The sequence below is a fragment of the Petaurus breviceps genome, unplaced genomic scaffold (assembly GCF_028583685.1).
Source record: "Petaurus breviceps papuanus isolate PSGF00001 unplaced genomic scaffold, PetGlider_PUasm1.0 186, whole genome shotgun sequence".
NCBI classification, from domain to species: domain Eukaryota; kingdom Metazoa; phylum Chordata; class Mammalia; order Diprotodontia; family Petauridae; genus Petaurus; species Petaurus breviceps.
The window spans coordinates 53,938,138-53,962,540 of record NW_027185798.1 but is presented as its reverse complement, the minus strand read 5'-3'; the positions used below and the strand labels follow the sequence as shown (position 1 = coordinate 53,962,540).

At 35.8% G+C, this 24,403-nt stretch overlaps 1 pseudogene; it reads left to right on the top strand.

Annotated features, from left to right (window-relative positions):
• LOC138162266 (actin-related protein 3-like) overlaps nt 1-24,403 on the top strand; it is an 84,550-nt pseudogene that overhangs the window by 15,130 nt on the left and 45,017 nt on the right.

The window sequence follows — 24,403 nt, the reverse complement described above, 5'->3', positions numbered from 1 at the left end:
TCTCTCTCTCTCTCTCCCTCTCCCTCTCCACCCCCTCTCTCCCTCCTTTTTGAAAGTTTTCTACAGTGCCCAACTTTCAACACCTCAAAACAGTTTACTTGAAAAAATATTAAAAATTTAAAAAGTAGAAATCATTATCTTAATTATGAAAAGACATCAATAAAGAGCATATATCACAACCCTTAGTAATGTGATAATTTAACATTTGGTATAATTTGGTCATATTTGCATAGCTTTATTTTTTTTTAATGTTGGGAAATGTTTCTGATCTGAATTTTGTCAGGTATTTAACGATTCCATTACCCCACCTCTCTCCAGAGCACTGGAGGCTAGTGCTTAACAGCAATAGGCCCCTGATGCTGAGTGTGTCTCAAAGCTCTAATCAAAATTATGCTGAATAGCCCATTTAAAATAAGTTCTTCATTGCCATGGTGTTGAAATATGCACTTTCCCAATAAGGATTATGACCAAAGATTAGTTCACTTCTTATGAACTCATAAGAGTTAAGAAAAGCTATGCCATTATTTTGAGGGTGAAAAGTAGGGCAGTTGGGGTTAAGTGACTTGCCCAAGGTCACACAGCTAGTTTGTGTGTGTGTTGTGTCTAAGGCCAGATTTGAACTCAGGTCCTCCTTACTCCAGGGCTGGTATTCTATTGACTGTGCCACCTAACCGCCCCTATGCCATTCTTAATGATAGTTCCCAGATGTCAGCTCGAGCTGCTCAAGAATGAAGAATCCTATGAAGCTAGAATGTTCTGACTAGTCATGTTTAATTTATTGCCCTTTAATGCACAATGCAAGACCTGTTCTATGATTCTAAACACTGACATCTAAGCAACATCTTTAAGAGAGTTTGCACAATCTGAATTATAATGCTTAAAATAAATCTCAGAAACTCAGAAAACAAATGTCTGGGTTTGCCTCAAAATCCAAATACTCTTGAATGGCTTGGTTTAAATAATTAAGCAAAACTACTGGCAGAATCGAATAATCTCAATTTCTCATTTCACATTATTGATGTCACATAATGCCTAGTTTATAAAAATAGGCATGTATTTGACACATATATGCATATTATTATGTCATATAACATAACTGGTACATTAACACTGAAGGTTTTAGAACTGCTTTATTCACACCCCATTAATGGATATTTTGCAACTTTTAATTCATAGGTTACATTTTCCTCAAATTATTCATATGTAGCATTAAATTCTTATCATTTAAGCTGGTGGGAAGGTAAAACTTTCAAAGTATTTCAGGATAAAAAAATACACGTTATTGCCTATATAATATGCCTCTCAGTTCATAAGAATTCTAAATCTCTGACTATATAGTTTTAACCTGTTTAAAGCTAAAACTGAAGATAATATGATCTAGGGAGAAAGTGATTTTTAAGGTTTCTTCATTCCAAATTCTAATATCCAAATTATTATATACTCAAATCTTTTGCAATATATAACATTTTATGTAAAATCACCTGAAAGTAAAGGAAAATGAAGTGAAGAAAAATAGTGACATAGCCTTCCATCATTAATTTTCTCCAATAATGGGTATGGTATCAGCAACATAGGAAATGTTGAGGTATAACATTAATTAGAAACAGATTGAAACAAAAAGTTACGAAGAATAAAAAGTTCACCTCATCTTTTTTTAGGAGGACCTTCAAAGAATATAAAATGTCTAAGTAAGTTCTACATGACAGCCTTGAGCATTTCCTTGTTTTTAAAGGGTTAATTCTAATGTCTAGCTCTGTTAAATTTTCTGAATTAGCAATTATAATAGAAGTCGGGTTATAGCCAGGTTCTTTGCAGATAGCACTTACACAGGACAACAATCAGCTGGTGGGAGGCAGAGAAAAAGAGAAATAGAGGAAATTAGAATTTTAAAAAACAGATTGAAAAAAATGGGGTTAAGGAATCTGATACCACATGAACATGGCATAAAATTATATACATTATGTGCAATTTCATGCTACTTAAAAAACTTTTTTGGAATGTCATTTCACTTAAAATTCATAGCATACCTAATGCTCAGTAACAGTCAAAAATGTATGCCAGTTTAAATTCTTATAATTTCCTCATAAATGACAACTTAGGATAAAAAATATCGTTGCAAACCACTGGATCAAATGCTGATATTTTGTTGTCCAGGAATGTAATTTGCTGTAATTCACAAAATTTAATCCAAATGATGTTTCGAAGACTATTTCAATCTTGTGTTCCACTTCTCTTTTAAAATACCAGGTAACCTAGCAATGGAATCACTATTATAATTTCACCTTGTCCCTACACTTCCATGCTCCAGGACTCACCTTTACTTGATAATTCCAAAGTGGATATGCTGTTGGTCGTTTTGGAGAACAGACATATAGAAGTACAGCTGAAGTTCTTTTATTTAATTTCCAATTAGTGAACTATACCATTTTACCTCAACAACTCAGAGAATCATTGAAAATTTTGCTTAAATTATCTGCTGTTGACAATCTAGTTGTACTGAATGTCCATTTCAGAAATACTAGAAACCCACAATTTATGTGTCTTAATCTACTCAATCGATATTATGAAAGTCACTCACATATTCTTCAGGACAATAAGTCTCACTTCACAGGTGAGGCGCATACTTTAAAATAAGAAATAATCCACAATTCATATTTATAAAAGTTGTGTCTCTGCTCTAATAAATTAAAAATTTCTTCCTCTCTGTAAAATTACAAATATTTTTAATATATTTTATAAAATATAAAAACTTTGATTATATATATCAAGGTTGAAATGTATATATATATCTTTTCTCTTAGTAAATATATACTGTGGCATTACTGAAAGGAAAACAAAAACAACCACCACAAGTCCATAGGCATTGTGAGATTTTAAAAGGTATCTGGTGTCTTCCCCTCTACTTAAGCATCTTTAAGGATTCACCACTTTGTGAAGGAATAGGCTGTACCCACTAGAAGTGAAATGTTAAATAGCTTTTTGGAAGTGTTATTGCAAAAGTTCCAGTGAGTCTTGAATACTAGCCTCTTGAATTATTATAATCATTTTATTCTTTATCATTGCTTTCTAGGTTGGAATAAAATTTCTGTTCCATACCTCCATATATATGTTTCTTCTCTGGGTACCATTTTGTTCCTCGCTCCCTTTACTGGGGAAGGCATCTTAGATAAGGCCAAAAATAGGACTGTTCCTCAGGAATATGAGTGAGGTATGTGGGGAACTGTGGCATTTGGAAACCCCATTTCCCTATTGAGGGAATAAACAATCCCAGAGCAATGAACCAAAAGCAAACTGCGATAGCAGATAAAGGACAGGACTGGGGAAAGTCCACCATCCCTTGTAGCTTTAGTCTAATGATATTTTAGACATATACAATAATAATAATGATAATAATAATAGAAACAATGATAATAATGATGTGCTCCATCATTAGAATGTAAGCTTCTTGAAGCCAGGAGCTTTTAAATTTTGGTCTTGGTAGCACAAGAATCTTGTGTGTACTTCTAACACCATTTCTAATTTGAGATCTCTCACAATTGTTCACTTTTTTTCATTCACAGGGACACTACCCTCATTGAGACTTTATCACCTTTTTCCTGGGCTATTGTAATTTTTTCCTAATTTCTCTCCCTGCTTCCAATTTTCCTCCTCACTAACTGATCTCCATAAAATTGCCAAATAAACATTCCTAAAGGACAGGCATGGCCACACCAGTCTCCTCCTTCCTCTGGAACAAAATATATACTCCTTTGTTTATACTAAAACCCTTGAGAACTTGGTACCAATCTGTGTCTTCAGCTACATCCCATTTAACACTGTAAGAGTATACCAGAGGCATCTTCTACCAGCTCAAGGCAATGATTAAATTTTCAGTTTCAATATTTACACCTCAGAATGCTGCAAATTCTACAAATGAGAGTATGACTCATTGTATTGTTGATTGTCTAAACTTTAAAAACTGATGAAGATTTTACTAATTTAGATTAAACTTAAAAGTGTGTTATGCAAACTTTAAAAAAAAATCTGAGAGCTGGTTGTTAAACATTTACCATCATTCTTAAATTTTTTTAGTTCAGGCAACACCTGCTATAGGTAACCTTTTTTGATCTCCCTTTTCTGCCTCCCCCAATTGGTGATACTATTGTCCTCTTTGAAACTATCTAGTTTTTACTTATGTGGATATGTTGTATTCTGCTCTCCCCAGTAGAATGTACAAGCCTGACAACCAGGAATGTTTTCCCTCTCCTACATATGGAGTACCTATCATAATATATTGCACACAATAGGGGTGTAACAATCATAATAATAATAATGCTAGCAACTAGGTGGTGTAGTGGAATGAGGGTCAGGCCTGGACTCAGAAAGATTCAGATTTCTGTGTTTCAATCTGACCTCAGACACTTACTAGTTGTGTGACCCTGAGCAAGTCATTTAATCCTGTTTGCCTCAGTTCCTCATCTGTAAAATGAACTGGAGAAGGAAATGGCAAACCAGTCCTATGTGGGGGCATGTAAAGCCAAGCATGAGCAGCTTTCCAGAGGAGTGCTGCTGTGAACAGCTTTCAGGTTCCGATTACACAGTATAGTGGACTCTCTATTCAGCATCAAACTGAGACAAAACATTCACAGAAAACCAAAATACAGTATTCACCATGCTATGACATAACAACTTATCACTAAAATGGCCATGTAGTTTTCACCAAAGTGGTCACATAGTTTTAAACAAAGTACATTCTTTTAGTAACTCGGCCATTCTTAAGGAAGCAAGCCTCCTTAATTGACACAAAGTACAGATGTCAAAAGTTTTCCACCCCTGGGTCACATTGTCTTAATCTCTTCAATCAAAAAGTCTTCTGTCTTCTTAATTGGAGATTTGTTTCTAATCATCCTCAATTAGCAAATCCTTAACTCAGTCATCTAAATTTAAATGTCAAAGTTCTCTACCCCTAGTAAATCATGATCTTCTCAGTTTGCATTAAATACCCAAGGAGAGGTCTTTTCATCTTGACTCGAGGCTGGCTCTCTGCTTCCATGGTTCCCCTTCCATGGTCCCGGCTCCTCAGCTCCTTGTTGTCCAGTTCCTTGTCCAGTTCCTGTTCCACTCTGAAGCTCACAGTGTCTAGTTTACCTCAAGTCCTTTAGAGTTTCTGTTTCTGGGAAGACAAAGCTTAACAAAGCCACAATAACATTCCTGTACATTACCGGCATCCTCATCAATTCACTTTCTGCCTGTGAGATCAACATAGAGCCAACGACAAGGTCGGAGGAATCAATACAAATTAGCATAGTCCCTGTACATCTGAAAACATCAGCAAGACCCTCCTCCAGGATTTCTGTAAATATACAATAAGAAAATTGTCTTTCAGGGCTTCTGAACCAGCAGCAAGTTCCCAGGGCTTCTGAAACAGCAGCATCACCCTCTATCAGGAGACAAATCTGACAAAATAACATCAAAACAGACAGACAAAGTACCAAACCAAATCCATGTCTCCTCCCAGTTCTCCTCTCTCCTCAATTCTCATTTCTTCTCAATTCTCAGTTCAGTCCTCAGTTCTCATTTCTCTTCTCAGTTCTTCTCAGTTCTCATTTCAAGTCTCAATTCTCTTCTCTCTCTCTAGCAATAGCAACTCAGCCTCCAAATACTCCCAGAAGTTCTGGCCTCTCTCAGCTGGGGCTTTTCCTTATATAGGGTATTAGCTCCTCCCTGTTCTGCCCCTTCCTGTTATGTCAACAAGTGCATCCAACTGTGGGATTCACAAGTTCTGGGTCTTAATACTTGACTTGAAACTAAGTGCTGAGTACCTGTTTGATTGCAAAGAAGGAAGAAGCAAGGAAGATCTTCAAATTCTCATTACCATTACAGGGCATAGTGAGTAAGACATCACTGAAACACCTGAATGATAAAAACAACAACAACAACAATAATAAAGGTGGATTGAAAGGGAGAAAGAAAAGAAGATGAAGAAGATGATGATGATAAAGAAAAGAAGAAGAAAATTTCAGAGAATATGTATTACATAATATCTCCAAGGCTCCTCTTATTCCTTAATCTTTGATTGTGTGATTTACAGTACAGCCCACCTAAAAGTATAAATGTCATAAAGCTTCTCACCAGCCCTGTCTCCATATGTTTCTAGGCTGTAATCCTGACTCTCAGAACTTTCTTTACTATGCATGCCACAGAAACCTCTTTACCCTTCCCTCCTAGACTTCTCACACTGGAAGTATCCTTCATTCCTGTAGCCTCTTCCTCAGATTAGCTGGTTATTCCTAGCCCTCCATTTAAGGTGGACAACAAGGTCAGCCATGTCTTTATTCTTCTCTAGGCTGCATCCTAACTTGCTGAACCTTTACTACTATGCCCCAATTCATGAACTGCCTACCCCCTTCCTCCAACAGAGTATGTGTGGTTCTTCTTAATGTGTTGTTTCCACCCATTGGAATGTAAGTTCCTTGAGGGCAGAGACTATCATTTTTTTCTTATTCGTGTTCTTAGCAACTACCACAATGTTTGATACATAATAAGTACTTAGTAAATGCTTCTAGATTTGTTGAGTTGATGACTCTAAATTTTTTACCTTATTTAAAGATAAAATTCAAAGTAATAATTATAATCAGATTTGATTGCCAAAGAAAATTAATAACTTAAAATAAGTGATTATAATGATAAAAGTTATGTGACAAAAATATATGACTCAAAATAAGTGATTAAAATCACAGGTATTTGAAACAATTTAGTTGAACGCTGTTACTTTATAAAACATTAAAGTTGATGTTTATAACATCCCAAAATGAAGGAGAGGTTTCATTTTTGTCATGATAAAAATAATGAAAGGGGAACCTCTGAGGAGTTCAAACTCTGCATTCACCTACAAAAAAGGGCATTTGGGACTACACATACCTTCTGGTCTCAGAGCACAGGTTTTGTCTGGCACGAGCTTTGAGGTAGATTCAATTTTTCTTCTTGGTCTGTCAGAAATCTCAGAGGTAGCAGAAAATCTCCTCATAGTCTAGAAACTATTCTGCCAGCAATTGATTCTTTGCTATGCCCTTTACTCCAGAGCTTAGGTTGGCTTTCCCCTCAGCTTCCCCATGGGCTTTAGAATGTATTAACTCCAATGGCCTTCAGAGCTTGTCAGTGAGTGAACTGCTTTCTGGGAGTCAGCTGGTTTGGGAGGAATGTCAACACCTTCAGATTATTAAGCTATGTGAGGGAATTATATTTCTCTTTTTTGGTGAAAATATCATTTCCTTTTTAAAATTTGAACATATCATTCTGATATTGTATAACTCAAGTAAAAGGATTCTGGAAAATTAATCTCCTGGGGGCATCTGAATGATCAAAGAGAAATAGATCATCTGAATAGGAGTGAAAGTAGAAAATTTTTAAGCAAAAGCTGGATGACCACTTCTTAGGTATGTCTGGATTCCTTTCATATATAGATGTGACTAGGTGGCCACTGAGGCTCCTTATGAGTGACTCTGTGAAGGGGACATAAATCACCTTAGTTCTGCAAAGGAGGTAAAAATGAAAAAAGGAGGTGGGCAATTTCAAAGAGTGGTATAGTTTACAAATAGGAAAAGGTGTTTGTGTGTGTGTGTGTGTGTGTGTCTTCTTTCAGTCATTTGAAGAAACTGACATGATGAAGACTTACTTCAAAGAAAAATGTCACTATATTACTATCAAAGAAGCATGGTCCATTCTGAGACTAGGTCTGGGTGCTGAGGAAAGGGTAGAACCAATCTTAATAACCACTTACTGAAGATTCTCTGTGTCTGTCTTGCTCTCTCTCTCTCTCTCTCTCTCTCTCTCTCTCTCTCTCTCTCTCTCTCTCTCTCTCTGTCTCTCCTCTGCCTATGCCTGTCACTCCTATCTCTGTATACACACTAAAGAGTACATATATGTGTATATATATACACATATATAATACACACATATATTGTATCTTGCTGCTAGTAGAATAGTAGAATTTCTTTGACAGGAGGGGCTATTTCATTTTGGTTTCTGAATCTCTAGTGTATGACACAATACTACATACATGGTAAATGCTTTATAAATATTGTTGAATTGAATAAGACAGAGCAATTGGCAAGGAAAAGGACTTTTCATTTCTTTTGCCTCTTTTTGTATTCTTAGCATTAGCATAGTGCCTGATGCATAGTACATGCTTAATAAATGTTTATTGATTTATTGATTGAGATGTACAGAGAAAAATGAAATACAAGCAGCTTACTTCCAAAGAAGTGGGGAGAATAAGAGATACATGGAAAAAAAAGGTATACAGTGAAATCTCTGAAATTAAGAGGATCTGTGTTCAAATCACACCTCTGAACTGTATTTTCAATATGACATTGGGGAAATTGCCTAACCTTCCTAGGCCTCTTTTTGGTTCTCTTTTGCTTTTGTTTTTGTTTTTGCTTTTTGGAGGGCATTTGGGGTTAAGTAACTTGCCCAAGTTTACACGGCTAGTTTTTTTTTTGTGTGTGGGTGTTAAGTGGCTGAGGCCAAAACCAAACTCAGGTCCTCCTGACTCCAGGACAGGTGCTTTACTCACTGTGCAACCTAGCCACCCCAGGCCTCAGTTTCTTTACATGTAAATGAGGCAGTTGAATTTGATGGAAGTAACTTTCCAGTTCAAAATCTAGGATCCTAGCAAGAAAAATATTAATTAATTTCAAGATAAAGAAAGACTATTTGTAAAATTTTTAATCTTTCCCTGTCTTTTTCTATGACCTCCAACCCTCTAGAATCCAGGAGTTCTTAATCTGGGGTCTGTGAAATTTTTTTGAAATTTAAATTCTATTTCAATATAATTAGTTTACTTTGAATTCCTATGTATTTAAAGTATATACTTCTTTTCCTTTTTTTTTTTAATGCAATTGGGGTTAAGTAACTTGCTCAAGGTTACAAGGCCAGTTATTTCTGGGTGTGGTGCTAAGTATCTGAGCCACAATTGTGAGAGGATTGCTGAGGAGATTCCAAAATGCATGGGTAGGAGAGAAGCCAGAAGTTCTCTATACATGTGAAATCACAGATCCAATCTCTATACGTATAATGCTTGGCATGCATCATATGTTCAAAATTTCCTTAGAATTATGAATCTAGAGTGGGAATAAAACTTAGTAAACCTCTACTCTAACCCCGCTCATAAAAGAGCCCCAGAGAAGCTGTGACCTAGAGAAATTAAAAGATTTCCCCAATGTCATACAGGTAATAAGAGAGAAAAGCAGGAGCTGAACTCACATCACCTAGAATTATTTAGATGATCCTATTATGCAATTGGTTTCTAACTTCAAGTTTCCATGAAAATTTTAAAGTCAGCTTCACTGCTTCATCTTTCAAGTGAAATCAGTTTGTCAAATTATTTTTTTTAATCTTCTCTTATGGTGACACAGTACACTAAGATACACCACGGGACTTGCCCATGTCCATTACACTCCCAGAAAGTGCCTTTCAGAGGTCTACCATTCAATTCTGTACACACGTCATTCTGTTTGAACAGTGGCTGACCCAGCCATGTCCTCTCTCTAGTTGCCTGCCTCCTTGCTAGATGTCTAAGTTCAGGGGCTATTATTTTTTTCTTATAGTAGTTCTGTGCTTGGCTTCTAGTTGTTAGGGCAGGCACAGGGAACCTTCGACCTCAAGGTCACATGTGACCCTCTAGGTCCTTAAGTGGCCACAGGTTCCCTACCCCCTGCAACAGGCCATTACAACAGGGGCAAGGATTCTTGAAGTGGTAACGTGATGCTTCTCACTTATCTATTCACACAGAGGTGCTGAAATGTTTAATTGGTAAGTGTTTAAATTATGCCTGTAAGTGTGATCCTCAGGTGAGACACATTATATAGTAACAAGGAATTTTAGTTTAATTTGTGATATTATTCAGAGTTGTTAAAGTGTGAAGCCAGTATTATGTAAAGAATTGCAGATTTGGAGTCAAAGGTCTCATGGAAGGTTTCCTATGCCAGGAATGCTTTCATTCTTTGACTCTACCTTTGGGCTTCACTGGCTTCCTTCAAACCTCAGCTAGAGAGTCTCATCTTCTGCATCATCTTTCCTAATATTCATTTTGGCTTAGTGCCTTCCCTCTGTGATTATCTCCCATTTATCAATCTATCTATCTTGTTCATGTAAAACTGTTTTTATATTGCTGCCCCCATTAGATGGTGAGTTCCTTGAGGGGAAGCTTTGGACTTTCTTTCTTTCTATCCCCAGGACTTAGTACAGTGAGTAGTATAAAGTAGACATTTAATAAATGGTTGTGGACTTGACAGGACCTGATTCTTCCCCTTAACTGCCTTTGTTACCTTGCACAAGTTATTTAAACGTCAGGTGTCAAACTGGCCAGCAGCCAGCAATATTCCCCAAGAAAATTAAAAGGTAATTTGGAGATATTTAACAAAATAAATAAAAATAACACAGATAAAGTTAATTTGTAATTTTCTAACTCAGTATGTGGCTCAGAGATATAAGATTGCATCACTGATTTAAACTGTCTGAACTCTTCTTTGCCAGTCTATTGGCCTCTGAACTCTGATGTCCTTGCAAAGTAGGGATTGGTTTATTCACTTGTATCCCTAGTGTATAGCACAATACTTGACACACAACCGGGACTTAATAATTACTTCTTGGTTGATTAAATGGTTATAGCTCTAAATTTGTAAGCTCAATAGTTTTTATTATTGGATTTACTACTATCCTATGAATTTGGACTATCTTTTCTACATAAATGACAAAAGCAAAAGACTTAATTATGAGCTCATTGTAAGGACTTTTAAAAATCATGAATCAGATAAGATTTCATCTTTCTTTATTTTATTGATTTTTCAGTTTTACTGGAGTCACTGTGGTAAGTAAAAGTGACCTAGTAGCACCAGAATCAACTAACCAATGCACATGTAAGAAGCACTGCTATGCACAGATCACTGGGGGCCACGAAAGATGATGGTAAATGAAGTAAAATGGGTTAGTGGAATTAAAAATTATACTTGCAGGCAGCTAGGTGGCGCAGTTAGTAGAACACCAACCCTGAAGTCAGGAGGACCTGAGTTCAAATCCAGCCTCAGACAGTTAACACAAAAACTAGCCATGTGACCCTGGGTAAGTCACTTAACCCCAACTGGCCTCCAAAAAAAAAAAAGCAAAAAAAAATTTTACTTGGTCCCCAGTTAGAACAAAGTGCCTTGGGAAAGAGCTGCAAAGCAACAAGTTTGAGCATTTTCTGCGCATAAACTTCTTAACAATTAGAGTCATCTAAAAGTTGAATATGATATCTCTCCCATGAAATAGGATGCTTCCTCTATTGGAATATCTTTAAGCAAAGGTTGGTTTCCTGTTTGTCAGGTATGTTGTAAAATACACTTTTTTCATATAGAGTTCACAGTAGATGGACTCTAAGAGTCCTTTCAATGGTGTATGTCTAGGAAAAATGAAAATTTCCCTCCAAGTTTTGGGAGAAGTACAGGGGAAATCATAATGTTTTTGACAAGGATACTAAAATCTATCCTTAGTTTATGGACCTGAGAAATCAGGAATGAACATTCAAAAGATTTCTTGATGTTACCCATGGCCTTGAGCATCTCCCTCCCATACACAAGAGAATTTGATCCTGAGATTATATGATCTGGATTCAATCTTAGGGCATTTGAGAATCCAAGAAATTCATCATCTTTTTCTGGATCTACTCACATCCTATAGTAAAACTCTAAGGAAACCTTTAAAATAAAATTTAAGTGTGATTAATATCTAGTTCTCCTCAAATGTGGGGAGTGTCCCCAGTTCTCACGCAAGTTATCAGGATAAGGATAGCACTTTTTAAAATTTCATGTATCGCAGAACATGCTTAAACTGCAAAGGTCTAACTGAATACAAAAAATATAAAATTCTACAGTAGTTCAGTATACTTGTTAGAGGCCCCCTGAAAAAAGATAGTGGACACTGAACAAATATTTTCCATTCATCTTGGACCTGTACCTTTCTAGCAAAAATAGTATGACAAATTGTTGACTTGGATCCTTACGGACTGGTATTACCGTTTTAACTGCAGACCTCTTCTCTGAAACAGATGCTCTTAGGGGAAATCTTATCTCTCTTTGCTGCTGGTACTTGGTTTTGAAACTCATGTAATATTGAACTTATGATTGCCCAAGAGGTAACCCTAAGGCTGGAAACATCTATTGTCAGGATCAACAGCCTAATATGTGCTCAGCAAAGGAAACACAGAGGTAGAAGAAGGCAACTAGGATCTGAAATATGGGGGGGGGCAGGATATAGTGTTTTGTCTTGGGAAGCATAAGAGTGTGTTACCACGTTCTCCTCAAATTCATAATTTTCTGTTGAATCCTTCCCTAAGTTACACTTTGTATACTTGATTCTGAAAGTCCTAAGAAAACAAACAAACAAAAAAGAGGTTAAAAGGGGGGGGGGGGTGAGGCATGGGGAATGGACACATAACCATAGAGAAAAAGCAGTTCCAAAAATAAGAGTTTTTGTTTTCCTTGGCCTCCATCAATCATGGAAAGACATTCCAAGGCATGGAGAACAAATCAAAAGAATTTCCTGCTTTTTTCAGCAAGAGTATAAGATATATGTCTATCTCAATGGTAGACAGCCCTCGTAGCAACTGTCAATTTCTGTAAACTTATCAAGTTGATTAGGGAACCCATGAGTTTGATCAAAATCCCACCCAATCACTTCCCTAATATCATGGCAAAACAAAATTATTCCTAGAACTAGTGGGGTCCCATAATTTATAGAAGGTTTTTCTCATTACCACATTATATATATTTAACCTCTCATCCATTTCTATGCATTCTCTTAGACTATCTTAACCTCTGCCCTCCATTTGAAGATAATCTGCTTCTCCTGAATGTTTTTAAACAATGAATGTTTTCTAGATTATATTATAAGAATGCTCAGATTGATTCTTATGGAACAGAGTGAAAGACTGAAGAAATTAACTCCTTTTACTTTAATATTTGAATGATTTAGTTGAAGATTTTTGGCCATAGTGCTGGCAATAATTGTTTCATTTCCTTTCACTTAGCTGAGCTACATTTCAGAGATGAGAATGGGTTTGAGGATTCTCAGAATTTCTTAAAATAGTCCTCCTTTTTAGTCTTTGGTATAGGATTGATAGATAGATAGAAATATATAATTATATGTATATACATATATATAGAGAGACATACAGACAAAGACAGAGACACAGAGAGAGAGAGAGAGAGAGAGAGAGAGAGAGAGAGAGAGAGAGAGAGAGAGAGAGAGAGAGAGAGAGAGAGAGAGAGAGAGAGAGAGAGAGAGAGAGAGAGAGACAGAGAGAGAGACAGAGAGACAGAGAGACAGAGACAGAGAGACAGAGACAGAGACAGAGACAGAGAGACAGAGAGAGACAGAGAGAGACAGAGAGAGAGACAGAGAGACAGAGACAGAGAGACATTGGCATGGGTATCGGTGAAGGTTTATAGCTCAAAGAGACCTTACAGGTCATTGGGTCCAAATACAGGTAGCTGCTTAAAAGATTATAATGAAACACAAAAATCTTTTTTTCTAAAACTAGAATTATTTATTATGATGGGGGAAGAGGAGAGTTACATTATAATAACAAAAACAACAACAATAATAACAGCTAGCATTTATCTATTGCTTTAATATTTATAAGTACTTTATGTATGTTATCTGTTTTGATCCTCATAACAACCTTGTGAGGGAGGCACTATTTTTTATCCCTATTATATGGATAAGAAAATGCTGTGCTCTCTAAGATTTAGAACTTGAAAGGATCTTAGAGGCCATTAAGATCGACACTCTAATAACATATGAGGAAAATGAGTCATAGACAAGTTAAGCGATGTTAAAGGTCACACAGATATAATCTGAGTTAAGAGTTTTACCTAGATCTTCTTGACTTCATTTTTCTTTTTGCTTTTTTTTTGGAGAGCAATTGGGGTTAAGTGACTTGCTCAAGGTCACACAGCTAGTTTGTGTGTGTGTGTGTTTAAGTGTCTGAGGCTGAATTTGAATTCAGTTCCTCCTGACTCCAGGGCCATTGCTCTATTCACTGTGCCACCTAGCCACCCTTATTGACTTCACCGTTCTAACCACTATCCTATGTGGTCTCTATATGCAGATAGATTTTGAAAGTTAATATAGTTCTATACATTTTTTCTAGTTTGGTCTGGGAAAAAAATGTGTTTCTTATTTTTTCTACATGGACAAAGCATAGGTTGCTATCTAAAAGATAATTACAGAACACCTATGTATCTTTTTCTAGAATAAGCATAATTTATTGTGATGGTAGGAGGCATAAGAGGAACATCTATGAGGATATGGATTATGGATTTTGATCTGGTATATTTTGTTCCTGGACTTACAGATTGACCTGATTCCTGTCCCCACCCCAACTCTCCACCCCTTCCCCAACTATCACATTAAAAGAAAAACACACAAAAACCCCTCTCTTTTGATCCTGAGTAAAGTTTTTCTTTTTCCCCAAGAATTGTTGATTCTTTCAATATAGCTCCATACTTTCAAAAAGTTATAATTGTCTGTGCTTCAGCCAACCTGATAGGATCTGCTCATTTTCAAGAGAAAAAAAAATGAAAGGAAACATTAAGCTTTAAGAAAAGTTCTGCCACCACCTTTGTGAGACCATTTTCCCACTCTTTCCAACCTGAGATTTACCCACCTGAGATTGATTTAATATTTTGATATGCCACATAGAATTATACTTGCATCTACTAGTCTGCAGATGATCAGCTGTCTCCCAATAGATGCCTAAGGACATAGGAGCAATAGACTATATGTAACCCTTCTGCTTTCTATCCATGTTCCTACAAGTAGAGGATACTTCCTTCCAGCTGTATGTTAACCTCCTCTCCCATAATTGTCCCTGTAATGAAAACCCAGATTTATGCCCAGCTCTAGCCCTGGTACCTAGTATACCCTTCCCAATAGTCATTGGATATGGTGATTCAGACTGCTTAGATCATCTGTAGAGATACCACCTACAGTGAGAATTGTCATTTGCCCTGCATTCCTCCTTAAGGCCTAACAGATCTCATCAGATCCATCTCCCATACAATTGTGTTGTTGAAACACACAGGCATTGCCATCTTTCCTGCCATTAAACACTAAATAATCCTGGCCTACTGCTGCACCCTGAACATCACTGTCTTTTAACATCTTCCATGAAGTCAAAAATAGTTTTCTCTCCTAATTAAATTTTGAAACCCTTAAAAGTAAGGTCTTCTTTTTCTATTTGTCCCTTCAGTGCCTAACACAGTACTTGGCACCCTGTGGGCAACTACAAAGTGCTTTTACATTCCGTTATTACATGACCACTTTGCTAAGCAAACTGCTAGTAATGGTTTCTTCTTAAGTGCTGAACTTAATTTAGTGGTTTATAAAAGATAACAACTATTTTTCATCTTAAAAATGCAAAAAATAGTGGGAATGGAAGTATTTTCATATGTCAAATTATTTAGTCACTAGTTTTCTGTTTTAAAAAAATAATGAAATATTCCTTAGAGATCATCCTAATAATAGAAAATAGCTAAATTGACAATGATTAAAATGGAAAAGGTAGAATTTTGATTTACAGTCATTTATCATTACTTACATTAACTGGTTGAAAAAAGGTAAAAACTTTCAGCTTCCTGGATGAAAATTATTAGAATAAAATATATTAATATTTAGAGGTATTTATAATTTTTAACTCAATTATTTATTTAGGATTTAATTCATTGCCTATAAAGTGACAGAATAATATAAAGGTATAGTTAAACATTGGCTCTGATTTTTAAATAGGTGTGTTGTGTTCTTAAGTGCAAAATGCCACTTATCAGTACACAATTAAAACTGAAATATCCTGGTATGCATGTGTTTTGTTTCTTTTGGTGCAGACTTGTGACTTTACCAATGTAAAAACAGTTGAGTATGGATATGCTTAATTACTGACTGGGACATTCTGTAAGCACATGTTAAACATGAGAATTTAAAAACTTTGCTAATAGTAAATGCCAAACTCTGCTTGATAATAATAAAACATATTTCTTGTATAATATTATTGAGGGAACAAACATTGGGGAAAAAAAGTAAAACAAAATTGGCAAAGGCCTTTACCTTGCATTCATGCTGGTTGTTATAAGAAAATAAAGACAAATGCATAGGACTATTATACATTTGGTGTATTTTGCCTAATTTGATTTTGCTATGTTTTCAAAATGGTGGTTTCTTTTGTGATATCCTGTAATAGATGAAATTAAGATTTCTCTAGTTACAAAGTTTTAACAGGGTAATAGATAACAATAGAGAAAGTATAAGGGTGGGGTGAATGGGTGAAACAGTATCAGAAAAGAACCCAGATCTTGATGGATGGTGGAAACCATGCAAGGAGCTGAACACTTTACAAGAAGCATAAATAAGATGGAGAAAAATAAAGATTACATAAATGAAGGTGGTCATGTTGTTTTCTGATGCGTCTGAATGCAAATAATAATAATAATAATAATAATAATTCTTCAGTTTACCATGGACCATGTTTAAAAGAATGTAGCACTGAGGTTGTTGTCCTAGTAAGATACATCAGAAAGATGTGTCACTGCAAGTTTTTTAAACTTGATAAGAAAAAAAATGGGAGAAAATGTCAGTGATGAAATGAAATCTGAACTTCTGCGATGAAAGTAAATTTGATCCTCTGAATGAACAGACATCGTGTTTGACTAGAAATGATCGTGTCTCCAATTTCTTGTCAAACATGTTAGTTTCTGACTGTCAGAAGATGCTGTTCCATTTCTGATATTTCAGAATCAGTCTTTCACTATTACAAAGCTGGTGCTGTTGGCTGTCAGGCTTTTACAGTTTCAATTGGCAGACTTATCTGTCTCCGGCAGGATTAGACAGAAATATGTCTCATTCAGATGGTGCTCCTGCCTAAGGCTGCGCCAGCCCCAGGAAATTTGAGTGCATTAGCTTCAAAGGACCTGCCTGCCACCCCTCCTGACAGCACACTCAGGGAAGGATCTTCCAATCTCCTTAAGCTGTTTTCTCTGCATTTTAAATCATGTAAGGTTTGGTGATTGCTATGTCTTTACTTTTTTTTAATACTCATTTTACACATAGAGAGGGTAAAATGATGAGCTTTTACTCAATTAATAGTAAGGTCATTTCTGACAAATGGTACCAGAACTAAGGGATTGAGCTAGACAACAGTGAGACAAAGATGAAATCAAGATAAAGGTAATAGCAGACAGGGAAAATATACTAAGACACCATCTGATTAAATGAGAATTTTATTCCAATTGACAGAATGTTCTAATCCTTATATCTATTTAAAAATTCAACTTTCATATTAAGAAGAAATACATATGTTTTAATTTTTTTTCTCTTTAGCAATCACACAACTAAATGTTTATGAAGCAGAAGGATTGGTCCATTGATTTTTCATTGAGGTGTTTCACTTTAGTTCACCTTCTTAAAAGGTGCAAACATTCCAGAACATACTAACTGCCTTCTCTCCCCTCCCTTTGCCCCTCTCCCAGAATGAATGGTTCCCAATGTTTATTTGGGGACATAGCAGGAATGGTAACATCCGGGGCTGTGATCATAGTCAGTGGAGTGTGAGTTCTGGAATCTGCTGACTTGGATTCTCAAATAGAAATTCTTGAAAACACAAGATTATTTTTGATACATATCAATTGATAAGAGCCAAGAACTAACTAACTAACTAACTAACTAACTAACTAACTAACTAACTAACTAACTAACTAACTAACTCTCTCTCTCACAGACACAGAGAAATATATTTCTTTAATACAGTGATGTTTATATTGATCAAATACACATGACTTTCGGGAGAATCTGAAAAACTTCTCACTTTATCGGAGGTCCTGGCAGATAACTTCTTTTGCCAAGAAATCTAACAGAAGAAATCTAACAATATAATATAATATAATATAATATAATATAATATGATATGATATAATATGATATGATATAATATAATATAATATAATATAATATAATATAATATGATATAATATAATATAATATAATATAATATAATATAGTATCATATAATATAATGATATAACATAACATAACATAATATAATATAATATATAATGCAAAAAATGAAGACATATATGGGCAGAAACATAAACCTACAAAAATAATGCCTACAGAAATGAAATAAAAGATGTTCAAGTAAATTAAGTGTTGCTAGAATTTGGAGTATCTGGCCTCAAATCTCCCAGGCTCAATAAACTCAGTAACAACAATGCATCTGTATTGCCCTTCAAAGAGGATGCAAGAAAAAGATGATCCAGAAAAAGAGTTAGAGAAGGAGCCTATAATTCTCCACAGCTTGACTTTTTTTTTTACAGTTAAGTGAATCATCTGATGTGGTAGTTGCATTGGTGGTTTCTCTATTTCTGTGAGGGATGGGGGGAGAGCATATATTTTCTAATGGTTGCTCTAAGTACACATGATATTTGAATTCCTAATAATAGAATGGGATAATCTTACCTCCAACAGGTCCACTCAGTTATGTAAGCTTTCTTGTTCTAAAATTTTAAAAGTAGAAGGGGTAAATGAAGGAAAAAGGGAAGAAATTAAGAGAAAAAGAGAAGGGAAGGGAAGATAGAGAAGACAGAAACAGAGACTGTCAGAAATGAAGACTGAGAGAGATTGATACTGACACTCGATCTATCAATAAGACCTCTGATTAGAATGCCCCACTCAATGATTTCTGATCTAGCAAAGCAAAATTACAAATTCCTAATCTAGTCTACTTTTTTCTTTAAAGAAGCTACATTGCTCCTCAGTTCTCAAGAGTTAATAGTAATGGCATGCCCTTTGCCTTCTTTAATAAAAGTGTTGTTTTTTAAATTGATGTCTTGAGCAAAAGTGCTATAGTGGCAATTAAGCTAGCTCCAGAACCAAGAAGACCTGTGCCCAAGTCCTGACTAACACATACTGTCTGTGTGCCCCTGGACAAGTCACTTAGGCAACTGGCTAGTATTATACATTGCAGAAAAGGTGTAAATCCACAAATGTAGAAGAAGTTTTCTCATCCTGGAATTCCCTGAACCAATGAAATCATACATCTGCTTCCTATTTTGGGTTTTAAATTATATATATTTTCTGTTATAACTTTGTAATTACAAGAAAGGTAAATCTCACAACAAAGAATAAAAAAAAACAGGGAAAAGATAGGAAAAATAATTAAGACATCAACCAAGTATAACATTACTAAGACATCATTTATGCAGAATTTCATACCAATATCTCCCTACACCAACTCCATGAAAATAAATGAAGTAGATATAGTCTCATATTTCTTCTTTGGGAGCAAATTTTTGCATTATAATTTGACATCATTCAGTTTTAATTGTGTTGATGTCCTTTCTATTTACACTATAGTCATTGTATATACATGTTGTTTTTGTCTTCCCATGTTTCTCTGTTTGAGCGGTTGTAGAAAGACAGACATATTAATACCCTCTTATTAGACCTGTAAATAGGTTATACCAGTCTAGAAAGTAATACCGGTATGTAATGATACTAAGAAAGAGAGTAAAATATCTCTTCCTTTTGACTATGTACATAAGGCTATGTACATACCCCAAGGAAATCAATGATAACAAGAAATCCTCACCCCCTAAAATATTCATGGCAGTATGGTAAAAATGGAATCATCCTGGTCAACTAGGAGCTTATAAGTTACTTACGGGAAATTATACGTATACAGAAAATCAAATGCAGAATGCATACAAATTAGTTTTCAAGAGAAACAAAACACCTGGGGGTTTCTGATAGGCTTCTGGTAAGATGTGGCATGTGAATTGAGTTTTGAAGGAGACTGATGTTTCTATTTGATGGAAGTCAGGAGGGAATGCATTTCCAGCCTGAAAACTGACTTGTGGAAAGTCAGGCAGGCAGGGAAACAGATAGGAGAGATGGCTCAGTAAGGAGTCTAGTTTGGTAAGAAAGCATTTCTCAATCAATCAATAAATTGAGCATTTATTAAGTGCCTACTACATATAACTACTATATATTACTATGATAGGAACTTGTAATACAATGACCTAAATGAAACATTTCTTTTCTTCCAGGTCCCTTCATACTCCCAAACTTCATATCCACCTCTCTCTAACTACCTCTAAGACTTTTTGATATTTGAGTGTTTGTGACTGAACTTCTCAATTTTCCTAGAAAAGCAACCACTTCCCTAGCCCTCCACGAACCTCACCCTTAAGTGTCTCTATTGCTTTCTCCTAACAAACCTGTTCTAAAGTCTTGAAATCATTCTTGGCTTCTCTCTCTTTTTCTTCCTGGTACTTAATCAGTTGTGTAACCTTGCCAATACTATTTGATGTCTCCCATTTGTCAATTCACTCTAACATGTCAGGCCCTCCCCTGACCTGCACAGGCTATTCCGATATTTTTCCCCTGCCTCCATAATCAGGCCACCATTTCTGTCTCTAACCATATGTCCACCAAGTTCTACATGAAGCTGTCACTTTTGTCACAATTGTCTTTTCATCCCCTAAGCAAATAAAATGACAGAATTCTGAATTTGGCATAAACCACAGAGGCCTTCTAATCTACACTGTACCTAAACTGAATTAACATAAAATTCCCCCCCCCCCACACACACACACAGAATCACTGACAATGAACTGCCACTTCTTGCAGAATTCCAGGGAGGGGACACCTTCAGTATTTCCTGAGGTGACCTATTATATTCTTGCTCAGCTCAAATTATTATGAAGTATTTTCTATTTAGAATTGACATCTGTCTTCCTAAAACTTCTAGCCATTGATCACATTTCTGCCCTTTTGGCTTAACAGAGCACATCTTATATCTCTCTCACATGAGACCATTTTAAATACTTGGAGACAGCTGTCATGTCCTCTTGAACTCATCTCTTCTCTGAATTACATTTACCCAAATCCTTAGACTGATCTTGGTATGCCATAGTCTACTGTTTTCCTGATCACCTTCCTCAGAGAGCAGTCCAGTTTGTCAATATCCTTCTTAAACCTTAAGGGTAAATGTCCAGAACTGAAAAAATAAAAATAAGAGTATCTCCACATGTGGCAGAGATTCACTATTTTCTCCCTCATCATGTAGCATGATTATTAAAAAAGTAACATAGACTAAGATCATTTAATACACATTCTTTAAAGTCTTTGCTCTTACTGCTTATCCACACTCCATTTTTCTTTTCTTTCCACCCCAACACAAAATGCATTATCCTTTCTCTGTTTTTTTCTTTTCATTTATCCTTTCTCTGTATTATCCTTCATTCACTTTATAAATGTCTTCAACTTATTCAGACCATTTTCTTCCCACTATCCATTTAACTTCTGCCACATGGCACTCATTTTTCAGCTTGTATATACTAGTTTACATTTTTTAAAAAAATCATCTTTACATGTGTATACCATGTTCCTTTAAGTAGACTGTATGCTCCCTTGGAAGAATAATCCATGCTTTATCCTCCTTTTAGCCATTTGGCTTGAGGTCAAATGAACACAAAAGGTAAGGGCAGGTGAGGCTATTGGGAATTGGTTTTGGTTTTTGGGTAACGACAGAAGTTGCACAGAAGTAGAGAGTTAAATCCTCTCTGAAAAAATTTCACAAGTTTTAAGAATTCCCCAACTAATGACTATTGATATTAGAAATCCCTCTTCTTCCAATTTCTAGATGATTATTCACAAAATAAGGAGAATGACCTGAGTATTATTTTTATTACCTATTATATAGTACATATGTGCTGTATAATGTATATGCTATATAATATCCTAAGTATTATTCTATATCCATGCACAGAATACAGTATTTGAAGAGGAAAATGACCAGAGAGTTGCATACTCTGAACATCAATGTTTCTTTGCCCCTCTCAGAATGTCAAAAATCATGTAACAATAAGATTATAAAAAGTTATTTTGTGGGGCAGCTAGGTGGCACAGTGAATAAAGCACTGCCTTGGAGACAGAAGGACCTGAGTTCAAAACCAGCCTCAGACACTTGACACTTACTAGCTGTGTGATCTTCGGCAAGTCTCTTAACCCCACTTGCCTTGCCTTCCCTCCTCCCAAAAAAAAGTTATTTTGTAATTGCTGTGAAGACATAAGGTACGAATTCTAGATAATCAATTCATATTCTGAACCCCTATTTCATCTAAGGAAGTAGGTTGTCTCTTAGTTCTTCTTTGTATCAACTCATGCATTCACATCAACTTATTTATTCATTTTTAGATATTTTTTAATTTTAAATTTAAGTTCTCTCTCTCCCTACTCCCTCCTTCTCCCATCAAGAAGGCAAGCAATATAAGCATTATATATTATTATATAATCATATATAATAAGCATTATATAGCATTCACAGAAATTTAAACACTTCTAGCCATGTTTTCCAGCTTCGTGGCTGCTCACTGCCTGAACATGCTTGTTTCTGAGCAGGGTTTTTCAAAGCAACACGTCCTACGGTGCAGTCAAGGTCACAGACACTCTACCCTTGCCTGCTGTATCAAGTCAGAGTAATAAAACAGGTAATACTCTTACTCAATTGAGGTGCAGATCTCATTTCTGCTGAACATCTGTGCAGTCTGGATGCCCGTATTATACCCTAAACACCTATTTTTTGGTAATATTATTGACTTCACTTTTTTTACATTTTTATTTACACTGATATGACTCAACTGGGATTGGCTGTTGTTGAGTCATGCATAATTTTCAATGACATAAAATGCAAGACAAACCATTTTACTATTAGGGAAATGTCAGTTTTCAGCAATGAAACTGTAGATAAAAAGCGACTTACAGCACGACTAAATGCTACAGCATGAGACCCTCCCTTGTTGGGAGAATGTCATTATTTAGTGCAAAGAGAATGCAAGCAACTTATTGGAAGTCAATTAATTAATTTATGAGACAGGACTTCTGTGCCACATTCCCCCTGTTAATCGTCTCCTTTCAGTTTCAGTGCAAAGTTGATTTACAGAAGCGACAAATAGGCATTGTCTGGATGTAAGTGAACAGGGGAAAGCTATGAATGATAGGCTGTCCTAAGCACATATTAAAATCTTCTAACCTATCGGTGTTCCAATGTTCAGAAAATCGAGACCTCCTTGTATCGTTCCTGTACACAGACTGCAATGTGGCCCAAGAAATGATAAAGACTGTGGCACCATTGAGTCATTTAATCATTTCAGCCTGCTAAACAATTATTGCAAATGAAAACTGGTTGCAGTGTCTGGGGAGATGACTGAAAGCAGTGACATAATCTTTTTTTTTTTTTTTTCTCACCTCTGCCTTTGAGATTCCCCAGATTCTTTCAGGGTTCAACTCATATTTCACCTCTTTCAGAAAGCCTAACTTGGTCCTGGCCATTTTGTTTGTTTTTTGTACTCTTTCTCTTCTCAAGTTCTCGTGTGTTATTTTTCTATGTATTCGTCTGATTAGACGAACTCTAAGTTCCCTCTGTCTATGTTCTTGTAAGCCCCCCTTTATAATGTAAGTTTAAAGGCAACGGAAATTTAAAACTTTTGCTGCTGTTGTTTTCCTGATTTCTGCCTCTATATCTCTAGGCCCTATTACTTTGTCTTGTATGTAGCAGGCACTCATTACATGCTTATTGAATTTAATTAAATTGTTGATTAAGGAGCTTTCAAGACCTTATGGATCAGTTAACCATTTCTTATCTGATGAAGCTGCTCTCGGGTAAGGGTCATCACCCCAAACCAGTCAGTCACCGTCCATTCAAATATCCAGACTCCCAATTAGATACTGTTTTTGTTGTTTGTTGTTGTTGTTTCCCATTGGAGTATGCTGCATCCCTACAACCAAGGGGAAGACATTTTGAAATAGGGGTAATGATAACAACAACAGTAATAACGATGATAAGAAACCTTTGTACAATACTTACTATGGGCCAGGCACCGTGCTAAGCATTTACAAATTTTAACTCATTTGATTCTCACATGTATGAGATTTTATAGATTATCATCTCCATTTTACAGATGAGGAAATTGAGGCAAATAGACATTAAGTGACTTGCCCATGGTCACACAGCCAATAAATGTCCAAGTTCAAATCTGAACTCACATATTCCTGACCCTAGACCCAGTACTCTATGCACTGTACCATTAGTTGCCCCAATATTTCACATTGTCAAGTTATATCTAATTTATATTTGAGGTTTTTTTTGTACCTGGGGATTTTGTTTATTGTGTTTAACTTTAATCACAGCTAATACCAATACTTCTAAGTTGTTTTAAATAATTTTGTGTTCCTGTCTTCAAAAGGGCAGATTCTCATAAACAGAATATAAAGTCTCCATGTTATATATCTTCTCTCTCTCTCTCTCTCTCTCTCTCTCTCTCTCTCTCTCTCT